The sequence below is a fragment of the Pagrus pagrus genome (assembly GCF_965226575.1).
Source record: "Pagrus pagrus genome assembly, chromosome: 18".
Taxonomy (NCBI): Eukaryota; Metazoa; Chordata; class Actinopteri; order Spariformes; family Sparidae; genus Pagrus; species Pagrus pagrus.
In genome coordinates, this window is record NC_140202.1 from 6,569,809 (window position 1) to 6,585,814 (window position 16,006).

General features: G+C 41.7%; 1 protein-coding gene across 3 annotated transcripts in view; it reads left to right on the forward strand.

Annotated features, from left to right (window-relative positions):
• Positions 1-16,006, forward strand: part of adck1 (aarF domain containing kinase 1) — a 67,851-nt gene that overhangs the window by 11,195 nt on the left and 40,650 nt on the right. The window lies entirely within an intron of this gene.

Consider the following 16,006-nt stretch of genomic DNA (forward strand, 5'->3'; position numbering starts at 1 on the left):
ACGGAGGAGAGCGGTCCGCCTCAACGGTAAATAAACAAGTTTGTGAAATAAACAATAAGTCAACAAGTTTCAATTCAACCCACTTCACGATGTTCCCCGCTGTGTTGGTCTCGATCACGCCGAGTTAACGTTTAAGCACGATGTAATATGCAAGCTAAAGTTAGAATTAGCCATCTGCTATTAGCCTTGCTACACATATTAGCCGTGCCAGTAATGGTAGAATAAACATAACAGTACACATTACGTAATCGACTAGCTACTTCCCTCACTGAGGCAGCTGCATGTCTCCAGATAAGACCGGAGCAAAATGAGTAACGTGAGTTAAGACAGGGAGGCACCGACTGGCGGAGGGGGGGCGAGTAGTGAAAACGCTTTTCTGGTCCGAGTTTGATTCATGATAAATCCGTGGTATATTACTGAGATGATCAGTCGGTCTTCCTGTCGGCGTGAAGAGCAGTAGCTAATGATGCCTTGTTGTAGGCCTAATGTTGGATGGTTGTCATGTTAATATGCTGCTTGACTCAGCAATAAAACGGATTTGAAATTATTTTTCTGGCTTTAATTCTTTGTAGAAGTGTCTGAAAGGCACTTTGTTAAAAAAAAAAAAAAAAGTAAATATGTATATATATTTCTTAAATTAATAAAATGTTAAAAAAAACATCGGCCGATTAATCGGTTATTGGATTTTTTCCCCCCTAATAATCGGTATCGGCATTGGCCCCAAAAAATCCATATCGGTCGGGCCCTAGTACAGTGATACAGTACAGAGATTGTGAAAGTAATTGGCCAGCATGGGCTTCAGAGGCTGCACTGTCCGTTACTCCCACAGTATGAATTTATATGGCTCACAACACATTGATTGATTGCTTTACTCTCAAAACACAAGCAGCATTGAGGCTAGCAGGTTTTGTACTTACAGCAATAGAAGAAAAATGAATATGCTCATCAAAGCAAAAGTGAATAATGACCATTAGTAGTACAAAGGTGGAAGGTATGAACAAAGTTTGCATTTTGTTTAGGATAACTGAGAGATCAGGCCTGTTGGCTGTGATAGAGCTACAGCTGGTATTTCATCGGCTTCATATATAATTCAACTTCATATATTCAGATATCATGATCAAAACACTGTTCCTCGTTCAGGATTGAGTTGTGTGTTATATATTGTGCATTTGATATCTATTATTTGATAGTATTAAGTGGAGAGGCAGACCAGGGGGCTGGTACCGAGCCAGATTCAAACAAGGCACGGTACTGTTTGATTTGGACATATGTTTTACAAGAGGTAAGGTAAGGTTTTTAAGGTAAAAAAGAAGACAAAGTGTAAGTACGTGTCTGTTGTGTACCAGTTGAGGAAATATTACACCTGAAATTAAAACACAATACTTAATCTGTGCCGAGTCCACCATTCCACAGATTTAATATCAGACAGAATGAACTTCAGCTTTCCACCAGCAGATGTCAGCACTGACCGCGTCCTTCAGTGTGTCAGCACTGCTGTTCTCCCACTGGAGAAAGGGAGGGTACTGAACTTAGATAAGTGCCCACCACCACCACCCCTCCAGCGCCGGCTCTTCTGAGGGACACACTATGTAAATACTGGGGTGGGGCTAGATAACTGCTGACCTTGGCGAGCTCGTGACAGCAGCTTATCAGCCAAACAAGTCTGAGGTGGGAAAATCCTTTAGGGATATGGAGAGGAGGGAGCGTTTAACATTTGCCGCCCAGCTGCCTGCTGTAGTTAGATCATCGCTGACAAGCTGATCTCCAGCAGCAGCACAAATACTCAGATTCCCCATCGCTGCTGCTCTGTGTGCCACCCAGGGCGGAGGAGTCAAACGGCAGCTGGCACTGAGCCTTCAAGCATTCGACTTGAACGTCTTATGTTTGTCAAAGGGAGGCCTCTTGAACATGATGTGTCAAAGATAAAAAGCAGCTGCTTTTATTTCTCAGCCTCAACATAAAATAATCTCTGGAAGTGTTTTTTTTTTTTTCTTGAGACCAACACAAAGTCTGGCCCAAATCTCAACAGCCAGCAGCTGAAAACGCTAAGTATTGTTGCTGAAGCTGAAAAGACCAGATATAATCTATAAATCAGTAAATGTGAGAAATAATTTTAAATATTTTTACATATAGATCTTGAACATTTTTGGTGCTTTACATTGCCTCAGACAGCTACTGAACATCTGACCTGAGAGCTGATCTGCAGCATCATGAAGTGCGCTGCAGGTACAGCTGCAGGGCTTGTAGGGAATGTAGAGCCGGCCCAAAGGGCTGTCTGACGTCAGTGTAAAGCGTCAAACAGGGCCTTCTTTTAGGTGGCTGAAATACGTGTTGCTGTCAGTGCCCGTTAGCAGTAAAATGCTCTGCCTCCCTGTCGGTGCTGCACGCTGCTTCTCCACACAGGGGAGAGCTGACAGTAACACACTGACTAGAGATAAGTACCTCGTACAACCCCACATCACAAGACCCCAGCTATCCCTTTAAGTTATGCAGAGGCCTCTGTAGGAGTGGTAACGTAGGCCTCTAGTGTCACTGTGGTGCACTGAAGGTAATGGCCAATAATGCTACATGAAGCTATCATTTAGATCTGGATTCCCACACATTTTCCTCATAGAGCACCATTATAAATGAGCTTTTTTCACACTGCAAACTAGATCCATTCTGACTCTTTCTATTCAGATTTTTTTGATCCATGGAGGTTTTAAATTTGTTAAAATTTTCCTCGAGCCCAAAGAGACTAAATCTGTGAAGTCTGTGGTCGGAAGCTAGAAAACTTTTTTGGCTCATGCACCAGACGAGCAGTTCTCACTGGACTGAATAAGCTCCATCTTTGCATTCCTGCAGTTTATATTAAATCAATATGATGTGTCCTCCTGTCCGTGCTGACACACCATGCTGGGCTGGCTGTGTGGCTGCCGGTGTGTCTGTGTTATGAATATTCAGATTTGTTCTGCTTTGACTGTTTCAGACAACCGGCGGACAAATCTCCTGAAGCAGAGGAGCCTCAGATTAGACACACAGTGACATCACCATAATGTAGTTTGTTCAGTATCTGTAACAGAACGTACAGTACTTTATGATACATTACAACAGATTTAGATTTAGAATTAAAAAGTTAAATGTGGAAAATTTCACAGAAATGTAAGTTAGTGCGCAAATACTGTGAAGTCTTGCAGAGAAGTTAGAAGTGCAGTATGGTAGTTCTTAGATTCCAGTGCATTTTACACAAGTACAACTTAACACGTCATTTGGAAATAAAGTCCAATAATCACTTCAGCCTATTAATCTTTTCAGCGGCGTCAGCAACAAGCCAGCGCTGTGTCCACTCCAACATGAATGTTACTGCTGCAGCAGGCAAACACTTCACACCGCTGCACAAAATCTTTAACATGCTCACGGGAGCATCGGTCTGCAGCCTTCAGACCGACAGCATGCAGCAGCCAGAGGAACCTCGCATATTATTGGAGAGAAAACGAGCAGACAGTGAGGGAGAGTTAGACTCAGACTGGTGTTTGGGTAGAGAATTATAATGTTTGAAGATAATTATTCCAAATGTGTGACAAAACAGGCCTCTGGGTGGCTTTTTCAATTTCAAAGGTTAGTGGAATCACCAGATTTACATTTGTTAAGGCTTCCATAATAAAAAAGTAGGCCAACTTATCTGCTGTGGGAGGGCGAAATAAAGAGCAGGAAAAATCCTGACTGCATTGATGATGTGAGACCTCTTCAGCAGCTTCCATTACAATAGTCATGTCTTACTTGTTGCAGTGCAGAAACTAATTAAATAGTTAGTTGAGTGATTAAACATTGGTCAGTTTTTGCCGAATAATGAATGTTATGAGTCAGTTATCAGGATTATTACCACACATCTGCTGTTTCCTGCTTCAGATGTGAGGTTTGTTTTGCTCTGTCTCATATCATCGTTCACTAAATATCTTTGGGTTGTTTGCCGGTTCTGGAGGTCGGTGAAGGTGTCGGGTTTGGAGGATTACTGGCTTTGCTTCCCCCCTGCAGAACTTTTCCAATAAAAAAACTTGCCCCGTGCTGGACTGAAATAGTACTTTTAGTTTAGTTTTTACTCTTTTTCTCAGGGAACATCTGAATGTGTGGTATGTGTAAGCTGTGTAAACCAAATCATTCTAAAAGAGTCAGTGTGCACTGGAGGAGAGCTGTAGAGTCCAGAATTGATTTGACGAGTTGTAATGGGCTCCGTCTGTGGACTGTCCAATATGATGGATTATAAACTGCAGCAGGTGTCAAGTCTCTGCCATTAGATTTTCACTGATTTTTCACTGTGTGGAAAGTGCGGTGAGTGTTTGTGTTGAAATAAAGCCTGACCGATACTCCAGCTGTGGGCCGATACTTATATTGGGTGGTAAAAAGTTCTGATATCGATATACGAGCTGATATACACACTTTTTTTATAAACACCCAGGCACATGAGTTTAGAGCAACAAGTGAAACTGGGAGAAAAGTCGAGATCTCCGAGGGAAGAAGAAAACCTCTGTGAAACACCTGAACCCGTATGTAATACTATGTAACTTGGGTCGGTCAGTACGATCTACTGTAAGAGGTGCGTAATGCTTTACAGCACTCTGCCTCGCACCAACATCTGTCTCGGTGAAACTGGATCATATTTGCAGCTGCTGAGTGTCCTGATGGACAGATAGCTAACAGATAACTTGTTGCTAATGTCACCAGTTACTGCTGCTAACTGAAGCTGCCGTTAGCTAGTTAGCTCAGGAGCTTTGGACCACCAGGTTTTAGTAAGGAATGCTAGCAGGGAATGGCGCCAGAATGGGCAACAGAAGTGGAGCTAGGACAGCAGACATCAGAGGCTCAGCGTCCTCTACAGACAGGCTGACGAGGAAGCTAACTTACATGTGAATCCCCACGATGACTTCCATACAGTGAGGAAGCATTGTGTTCATATATATTTGTGAGAAAGACACAAAGGACACAGCACCACTCTGTGTCTATAGATGCACTGAGGTTAAAGAGGCAATTTGTAAGATATTGTCAGAGCTTTAGTTTAGCCCCCACCTGCAGATTCTTCTCACCCAGTCCTCTAGGGCTGCCACTGGCTCTGCAGCTAACCTAGCCACGGGCTAATAAACTGACAGTAGTTAGCTACAGCCGAGCATAGCTAGCACACAGCAGCAATATATGAATTCTGTCCAGATTTTACAGATTACTACGGAAGCCCTAAAGGGCCATGCATTCATACATTTTATTTCCTCTGTTTTCCCGTGATAACGAGTTAATTTCATTTGTTTTTTCGAGATCTCGAGTTATTATCTCGAAATAACAACTGCCGTTTTCCCAAGATAACGGGATCATTTTCTCGAGATCTCGAGATAACGAAACGTTGTTTTCCCGAGATAACGATATAATTAATTCGAGACCTCGAGATAATGACTGTGATATTATAGGCCTGAGATTATGGAGACGCCCGGGACCTGGTAGCTGGTCAGCTATGTAGTTAACAAGGACATCAGGCTCACTTAGATTGCGCCGCCAATATAGCTGAAGCCTTGCTAACCGTCTTTTTAGATTACGCACACTAATGTGTATATTATCTGTAATAGCAAGGCATAATGCTATTTCAGCCTGTCAGGCCTTGATTGAAAAGATATGTGATGCTGTGATCTATATGCTCCTGCTCCTCTGACATTGCTACACTGAATGATGTTTCCTGCAATGATTTAATATACTACACTATCATTTTGTTTTCTCAAGATCTCAAATTAATTACATCGTTATCACGGGAAAACAAAGTTTCGTTATCGCGTGATCTCGAAAAAATGATCCTGTTATCTCGGGAAAATGGCAGTTGTTATTTCGAGATAATAACTCGAGATCTCGAGAAAACAAATGAAATTAACTGGTTATCACTGGAAAACGGAGGAAATAAAATGTATGAATGCATGGCCCTTTAGGGCTTCCGTAGATTACACCTTTAAGACATCTGAATTTGTATTGTGAGAAGATCTGTGCATCTGTAATAATTCAGTTTGAACATCAAGAAAAATATTTTGAATTTCAAAAAATATCATCCTACAGATTTTATGTTGAACTTGTGTAACGATTTCACGTCACTTAGATGTTTAACAATCTGTGTGTGTGTGTGTGTGTGTGTGTGTGTGTGTGTGTGTGTGTGTGTGTGTGTGTCAGTATGTATACTGTGTACCTATGTGAACAGTAGCTGGCTGATCCTTACTGATACTGAGTATCCACTGGCTTGTGACACAGTGTTTCTGCTGCTCATGTGGCACTGAGGCACAATTACTGAAGCATGACAATAAAATGCAGAGCATGAAATTAACTGTGCACCCCCCCAACACCACCACCTCTCTTTCTCTCATCCCTCCCTTTCGTTTTTTCCCCCTCATTTGACATTGACTCCCATATTTTTGCTATTCCTCCGGTATCACAGTGAGAGAAAAGCACCCTGACAGAAGCACAGTGAGGGCTTACGTCTACTCTCGGCTGTAAAAGATAACAAATAGCTTGTATTTTTCCCACCTTGTTGTATTGCTGTTGGGCTGTGTTAAAATAAATGACATTTTTAATACGTGGAGCAGCAGAGGGACCCGCGCCGAGCCTCAGTCTATTTAGATACTATGCATTCTGTATCATTGTATTAAATGCTGGAGGATTTCTTGTGAATGGCTTTGCTAACTCCTCAGGCGTCGCTGCTATAATACAGTGTAGACGAGGCCTATTGAGTACACGGGCTTAAATCTGTACACAAACACACACATCAACACACTGTTCCCCCTCTCCCCTGTGACAGGCGGCGAGATGCGCCTCAGTGAGCTGAGTAACGACCTAATCATGAGCATCCCAATAATAAATAGGCCTTGTTCATAGTCCACTAATCCCAGTCATTTAGCCCTGGTGTGGCAGCAGAAATCAATTACTGCAGCTGAGCTCCCAGTATAGGACCCTGCTGTCTGCTGTCCAGCTGCACCCAACACACTCGCACCTTCAACTCCATCTCAATATCAATTAAATAAAGAAATCTGAGAATCAGAAACACACCAGCTCAAAATGATTTGGCTCGATTTTATTCAGACTGTAGATGAATAACTGTGTTAGGTATTGTAAGTCACCTAGTTGTGTAACTGACCTAACTCATGTCACGTAAGCACTTCACTTACATTAACGTTAGTCGTGGCGTTTACGCACATTAATAACTGACAAATAAATCACTCTTGATTCTTGGTGGCGAACAGGAAGTGAGCCTCGCCCTCTGGGGGGAGAGTCCAGTATGACTCCGCCCAGCGCCTGACTCAGGCTCTGTATACTGAGGTGAACCTACTGCATCGACATTAGAAGCTGCTGCGAGTCATAAACATGAACACCTCTGTCATTCCTACCATCCACCCCATATGAAGTGAATGTGGCACAATAAAAAGATGCTATCCTGTTGAATTATGGGAACTGTTGGCTCCAATGTTTTTGTGACTGGAGCCATACAGGAGCAGACATTTGGATATCTGGGCCTCTCCTGCTCAGGTCCTATCCCATCTCTTTATAATCCGTCTCTTGTGAGTCTCCTAATCTGATAGAATTGATTTACTACGTCGCTGCTCTACACCTTTTAAATTATATTAAATTATGACTGATCTTTATCTCAGTTTCCTTTTCTCCTTTATCATCTCTGCTGTGCCTTTACAAAACAACTTGTGATCTTACATCACACTTATATAAGTGTTTATTAAATATAAATCAAAGGTTTAACAATAGGAACAACATTTTTAATTGTACACCTGTTTAAGCTGCTCGGCCTTCATTTACTGGCATGATGCTTTATTGAGAATCAGACCTTGTCAAGTTATTGTTGCACAGCCCTGTGATTCTGTGTAGATGATGCAGATTGATTACATTTATATAGAACAACTATTAAATAATATTTCGATAAAACAAAAAGAACGTAATTAAGTTGTCTCCTTGAAAAGTATTTTATTAACAATGTGGTAGAGTTGTCCGTGTTGCTCAGAATCAGAGAGCACACAGAGGGTGGAGTGATTCCTAAAAAACAATTTGCCATCTGTGCTTAATGGCATCGAAAGGCTGTCCACCGACCTGCACTGCAGGGAGCCGACCCAAGGCCAGCACTTTAATTACATACGTAAAGAGAGACCAAGTTAAAAAGAAATAAAAGGAACAAGAAGCCGAGCACTGCTTTGAAACAGTCCTCTTCCAAACCGAAGCGCTTTTAGAAAATGGAGTAGGATATTTTTGGATCGTAGCTGCTGATAATGTACCAAACTGTTTTTAAAGTTCATCCAGATCTTAGCCTTGAATAGAAGACCTGAAACAGGTAAACTCTCCACTCGCCATAGAGAAGCGGTAGGGACTGTGTTGTTGGATGTGCAGTACTGGTGAGACTGAGTTCTGATCCATGAAGGCCGGCTCTAGATAGATGATGTTGATCGCGTGGTTTACGTTGGCCGGCGTATATCGGCTTGTTGCTGGCATCATGTGTAGTTGTCGAGAAGATGAAAATATCAACAGACTAAATGTTACTTGGGAAATATGCCAAATATATAAATTAACTGACGGCAAATTAAATATTGCCAAGCTTTAATAGAAACATACATAGAAAAAAAAAACTTTTATATAATATATTTCTTACTCCCTCCATCGTCTGATACCAGAACCGGATACATGTATAAATGGACACTGCAGTGAAGTGGCTGTATGAAACCACGGTGTCAGTGATCACAGAGAAGACTGACCGCAGGTCGAACAGAATCAGTCTTCCTGGACAGCGAGGGCTGTGTGGAGTGAAGTGAAGACACCTCTCTGTCATCTTTAACTTCATCAGTAATAACTCATTTTAAATGTCAGTGTAACAGATCAGCTGTTGTCATTAGCTTGTATTTCTTTGTGATTATAAAGTAATGATTTGATTACGGCTGCAGCACAGCAGCTCGGATGACATTTGAGCTGTGATTAAATCACTTGGCTATCCTATCGTTTTCCACAACAAAAACAAAAAAGCAAATGTAAATGAGAGAGATTTTGAATCTGCTGAATTAAAACACAATATGAGTGATGATGAATTGCACTGACGGATCAGTGTCAACCAGAACAGACTTGATGACGGTTGAATGTAATCTCTCAGCTCACTGACAGACGCGTCCACAGTTATTTTATTCCATCTTACCAGAAAGCAGAGCTACACGAAAATGTTTTAAATGTCACACTGATGATTGATAAACACTCTCTGGTCAAGAAGGTGCGCTATAGTTTAAACCTCTAGTAGTCTAGATGTACACTTCTGCCAGTCTCAAAGAGGGGCTTGTGTGCTTAGCGTTCTTGACTTCTGACTGGTGTGCACATTCAAACACAAGGATCCAAGAGCTGTTTAACTATTTAATGAGTATGGAAGGTTGGATGACAGGATGGATGATTTTCTGTACAATACATGAACATAAATCAATATATTGCCATATGTGCCATAACCAATACAAAAAGTGCATGACAATTACAATATTAAAGGGGAACTCAAGTTTTTTGACACCTGGACCTTATTTATAGGTGTAATTATGCTCATATACTCACACAGACAGTTGTAGTGCAGCTTGGAGTCCTTCGGACGTTAGTTAGATCCAACCGATCATGACTGCAGCGCACGGGGGCCACGGCAATGGAGCTTCTACATAGGAATTATCTGCCGCGAAACTCGCTCATTTCCACCTACATTTTGCCATGAATGGCCAGTGTTATCATCATGTCAGCTCAGCTACCTTGTTGTCGTCAACCCTGTTTCTCCTTTATTTCTCCTGCATAATAGCTTCAGTCTGTGGTCTGTATTCTACACAAGCCATTACTATAAAGTACAGATATCCAAATTTGCCAAGTTATTTACTTATAAAGCAAACAAATTCATGGAAAATGACCCTTTATGCATGTTTAGACTACTTACTCAATCGAAAGTTGGCCGCTCGGTCCTGCTGGCTTTGGCTGGGTCTTCCAATTTACTTTCAGGACATGGAAAAAAGTCTCTACCACAGCCCGGTTTATCATTGCCGAGAAATCCTCCAGAGTAGTCGGACATATATTTATGGAGAGATCAATACGTGTATGCCCTGGTCTCAAGTCCCACTCTGAGCAGCAAATACATTCCTTTTCTGTTGCCATCGGTGAGCAGTGTCCACAAGAGCACCACCAGTTAGCAGCTATTCGTGGACGTGCAGCGGTTTCTTGTTCTTGGGCCAGCTGTTTGGCTCTCTGCCTCCGCGTCCTCCTTTCCTCCTCGTCAGTGTATCTAAACGGTAAGGACACCCATCATACTCAAAGTCGTCGTCCGACACCTCTACATCAGATAAATATTCTGCCATGTTGCACAGAAATAGCCAACCAAAACAAAATGAAACAGCTGAGTTTTTGTGGCGCATGTCTATGACGTCATCTAAAGTTTGTTTGAAAAAATCCCCAACGACAACAAGGTAGCTGAGCTGACATGATGACAACACGGGCCATTCATGGCAAAATGTAGGTGAAATGAGCGAGTTTCGCGGCAGATAATTCCTATGTAGAAGCTCCATTGCCGTGGCCCCCGTGCGCTGCGGTCATGATCGGTTGGATCTAACTAACGTCCGAAGGACTCCAAGCTGCACTACAAGTATATGAGCATAATTACACCTATAAATTAGGTCCAGGTGTCAAAAAACCGGAGTTCCCCTTTAATGCACCCACTAAGGTTAACAACCGTCAAAGCCTTCACTGTGATTCTGTAAATCAAAAAAAAAAAAGGTAAATACAGGAAAACATAAATAAATAATATATACGCTTCCTTACAGGGTTAAGCTTCTCACAGGTAAGTAGAGGTAGGAATCAAACAACACCAGATAATACACCACAGTCGTGGTGCCATGGTCCTGGTCTTGGGAACACACGGCCATGCTGCCAGGAGCTAAAGGCAGACAGAACACCTGGAGATGCTGCGGCGGTGCCTTCTTCATCCACCTCACCATACACCTCTACTCCACCTCATATATCCACTATGAGAATAAATGAGAATAACACCTGTATGCTGCGTTCTCAAGTTCAATACACTGTTTATTATCAGAGATCAGAAAGAAGTGAGATGTATCACTCCTTGGAGACTTCAGTTATCAGCTCTGGAAGATAACCATGTGTCTAATTCAAAATATTATTGATTAAGACTTTTTAAAACAAGTTGAAAGTCTTCTGGATGTAGTCTGCTTTCTACTGTTCCCTGTTTTTCTGGCGTGTTCATGATGACGACGGACACATGAGGGAAAAAAACAGGAAGGCAAACTCGTCCACTGGCAATGTGAACAAAGTTCTTTGCCGATAATAAGCAGGTTTACCTGCGTGAAATAAAGTGTACACGCTAATTTCGGTGTCAAAGTGCTGCTAACTGCTTGCAAATGTTATAACTGATCATTATAAATTTTTTCTTCATTTTTTGCTACAGTGTGAATGGTAACAACAGTCGGATCATTACAGAGACTCAGATTGTGTTTTGAGACGGAAGGCTGATCTTTTTGTTCGTCTTGTCTCAATGATCATGACATATATTATTTAGTTCATGGATGCGCTCAAAGACCAACTTTATTCATTTGTCCTCCACCTTTAATTGCAGCACAGCCATTATCCTCCAGCCAGTGGCTGCACTCATAAATTTTCGCTTTTGTTACTGCGCAGGACGTCTGCAGCAGATCACTTACATTTGTCCAATAATATGAACCCAGCTAAAAGTTCCCATCAAGTCAAAATCAATACATAAGTGTTTTTATCACATATGTCTTGCCCTACATCTCACCTATATGCCAGTATCTGGCCCGACAACGACCAACAAGTCATTTTTGTTGGTATTCTTCGTATTGTAGAGTTTGTAATTAGCTGGAAAATGATAAAAAACATTGATGAATCATCCTGCTCTGTGGGGCGTAGACACATTATTCGTTCCAATAAACGCTGTCTGAATTTTTATGATGCAGCCAAGGATGTTTGAAAAGGATGCCACCAGAGCTAGCTACTGCTAACCAGAGGCTGCTGGTCCGGTGTACGCAGCCTCTGAGAACAACGTAGGCTATGGACAGATATAACAGCTGTGTTGCTAAAACGACCTGTGCTCATGGTCCTGTCTGCTTCCAATCAATCACCATGACAAAACATGAAAACATCTGAAGCAAAGAGCACTCCGCTAGTCATTTCATGGGTACTTCAAGAGCCTGAAGTTGAACCCCTTTCTATTATTTTGATCACAGATGGATTTAGAATCAATAATTGATCCTAAATCAAACGATGCCTCCTCTGTGGAGGCCTGCACGTCTGATTGAGCCTCTCCTCGCCTGCCTAGTTTATGTTTACAGTGTTTTGTTCAGACGATTCTGAAATTCTACAAGCCGAAGTGAAAACTACCATTTTAGCATGAAAATCAACTGGGGGAAACTGCTGCAGGTCAAAAGTTAATCCAGTTACGTTACACAATGAAAGCATTTCAAGGTTCCTTCTCTCCGTCCTTCACTCCTCACTGTCCGTTTACTCACTCCACCTTCTTCTGTCTTTGTCTTTCTCCTGTCTTATGAGCCTCCACTCCCTTATTCTTTCACCCTCTGCCATCCATTACGCACCACCCATCAAAGTGTACACACACACACACACACACGCACACACCCCTCCAGCCTTTTATTTACTGTCCTTGCCAACTGTGTGAAGAGGATGAGTGTGGAGATACCCAGAGGCATTCTGCACCGAGCTCCTGTGTCTCTGTGTTGTCCCACAAATTAACCCGTGTGTCTAATTCGCTAACGGTCCATTTGATTGGATGCCGCGTGTGTGGAGATGGGGGGCGGAGGCCAGCGTCAGCCTATCCCAGAGCAGCGTACCCCTCAGGCTGTCAGTGAGCAGCATTGCCATGGTGATGTCATGCTCTAGCTTCGAGCCCGCCTCCGTCGGACAAACCATACTGATTGCTGGAAGAGAGCGGAGAGAGGAGCGATGATGAATCTGATGATGAGGCTACGAGCCGTCGGCAAACTGGTGCCAGAACCTCATTCTGATCTGTTCCCAGAACCAGCTTCCCAACACATTCAGACAGAAATAGCTCTGACAGGACTTCAGGTGATCTGGTTGTTTTAAGGCGCGGGCTGTTGTTCTGAACTGAAATCACAGCTTTACTGATCAGACACATTTTGTGAACATTTAATTCATTAATAAGGATCTGCTTTTTTTCATTGATTCATTTTGAAAACATGACAAATCAGTGCTCTAACAGGCCTTTCACGTGCATGACAGAGGAGTAAAACATGATATGACAATACTGCTTCCTCTTGGACCTCCTTGTAACTAAGCAAAAATGGCAAATGATCACAAAATCGCATTAAAACCCTGTGATGTTCAGTGCAGTCTGTACATCATTTAAAAAAGACAACAATAACTGTAGCTGACTTGGTTTAAAATACAATTCAAAATTATTTATTTGCTCAGCAAACTATGACAGCAACACTGACCACTACTCAGATTTTATTTGAAGACATTGAGCTGAAGTGATCAGCAGCAAACTTCAGTCGAGCTTTAAGGGGCTGCGTCTGGATCAAGAGCTTCTTTCTTGTACGGCAGCCTCTCAGCCCATGTTGATGGAAAACACACCTGACTGTGGAAACTGACGCCTGTCTTCCAGCAGCTTCTAATTCATTGCAGACTTTTTGGTTGACTCTTGATCATCCTGACCAGTTTTCTCTCAGCAGCAGGTGATGGTTTGTGTTTTCTGATTGTGGCAGGAACAAAACTGTACCATGCACTACCATTACAAACAGCTGTTTGCACAGTTGATCTTGGGACCTGTAACTGCTTTGAAATGGCTCCAAGTGACTTTCCTGACTTGTTCAAATCAATAATGAGCTCTTTCAGATCAATGCTGAGCTTGTTAGACTATCCTATTGTAGTGTTTGTGGCTGAGTCTAATGGGTGTATCAACAAGCCTTATTAAAATGGACCCAGAATCAGAGTCACTCAGACAACTGGACGTGTTTCAGTTTGTTGAAGACGTCTCACCTCTCATCCAAGAGGCTTCTTCAGTTCTAACTAACTGGAGGAGCTGCAGGCTTTTAAACTCTATATTTTATAATATATATCTATATCTTTATATTATTTAGCCTTTTCTTTTCATTTCAGTATTTTTTCTAGAATTACTTGATGAATTCAATAGATTTTGTATAAAATGACCATCAGTGCTCAAACCAGTCAAAATGTTATGAATGATAATGATTTAACTAATTTATTTTTCTTTTCCAAGAATTGTTGGATTTAATTTGAAATTATCACAATTATGTTGATTGTTTTCCCTCATTTAACGCTAATAAAAACCCATTATTTTGTCTTAATCATCCTTTAAATATTATGACTGACTTAAAATAGAGTCATTTGTTGTTTTTGTTTAAGGCTATAAAATAAAAAAACCTTTAATAAGGAATTCCAAAATAAGGAACCCGACAATTTAAATTGTTCATAAAATAACCTTCTGTCAACTGAGGAGGAGGTTCTGATGTCGCGACAGTTTTAATATAAAATTGTTCCTAGTGCATTTTCAGGCAGAAAAGCTCATCTGGTAATCTCTGGCGACTTGTTCCTGTCATTGCTTTGTCATTATAGCCCAGATGACACTCATGTCAAATAGTCCTGTGGGAGCATGCCTTGTGTGTGTGTGTGTGTGTGCTGGTGTGTATTCATAGTGTGTGTGGTGGGGGTTACAGAGGTTAAGGGGAGCTAATTTCACGGCTTTTTATTTGCACTGGTCTCAGGAGAGGAGCTCTCTATAAGCATTATCACTTCCAGCTGGTTCAAATGGGACAGACGGGACGGGACCACCCCCCCTCCTCACTCACACACACACACACACACACACACACACACACACACACACACACACACACACACACACACACACACACACACACACACACCACAGACACCATTCAGGGCCTTGTTGTAAAATATTTTCTCATTAGATTATATACCTCTGTTCTTATTGCTCATTTTCATTTTGATTTTATTGTATTGTAACTTAACAATGATTTTGACCTAAGTGTTTGTATAAGTGGGATGTTTTATTCTCTTTTTAATAACTTTGAACTTCTCTTACTGAGTCCTCGCTAAATGCTCCAGCAGAAAAACACATTTTAGACCCAAGTGTACCCTTTTAAAATTTGTCTCAACTGCCCCAGTGCTCTACTGGACAACATGGAGTTAATGAGATGACAGTACTTTAGATTTAACTTCCTTACTGCTGAAACACAATTGACATAAAATGATAAAATCACTCAAGGCCTGGATCTCCAACTGGGGTCTGTGAGCCCTAGAGAGTTACCACAGTGGGGGGATACACTTATCTGTATTATTATCCCCAGTGTACAGATCTTATAGAGCAAAAGACTCTGACTCCACCTCAGAGACCACCGGAGACTGTGCAGATGATGTGGCTAAGGCAGCTAACATTAGCCATGCTACAACTGCTGCCGACTTGTTCATACATGGAGCTATAGGCTGAACTGTAGAATATAGGCTGAACTGTAGAATATTTTTTACTATGTATGTAGTAGGTGGTGCTTGCTACATTTTTTTATTAGCTAAGGGGTCAGCAGGGTTTAGCAGCCAATAATGCCCCCAAACGGCCACATTTCCATCTAGATTTGACCTTTAGACAGAGCTATCTGAACACGTGTGAAGAGGATAAACCTTGAACAGACGATGTTTGACTCCATCCTTCAGGCAGAAAGCCAACATTGCACATCAGATATCTAGGGCTGCACAATTAATTGAAATATTATTGAAATCCCACTGGCTTATCTCCACGATACTATCATATGTATATTGTCAACATGACATCCATATTTCATTTCTTTAATTTCACGGTTATTGTCAGAACAGGTTTACAGTCCAGACCTCTAACAAATGTCACATCAAGATTTTGATCATTATTTTTCACTGAAAATGTAAATTGTGATACAATAGTGATCAT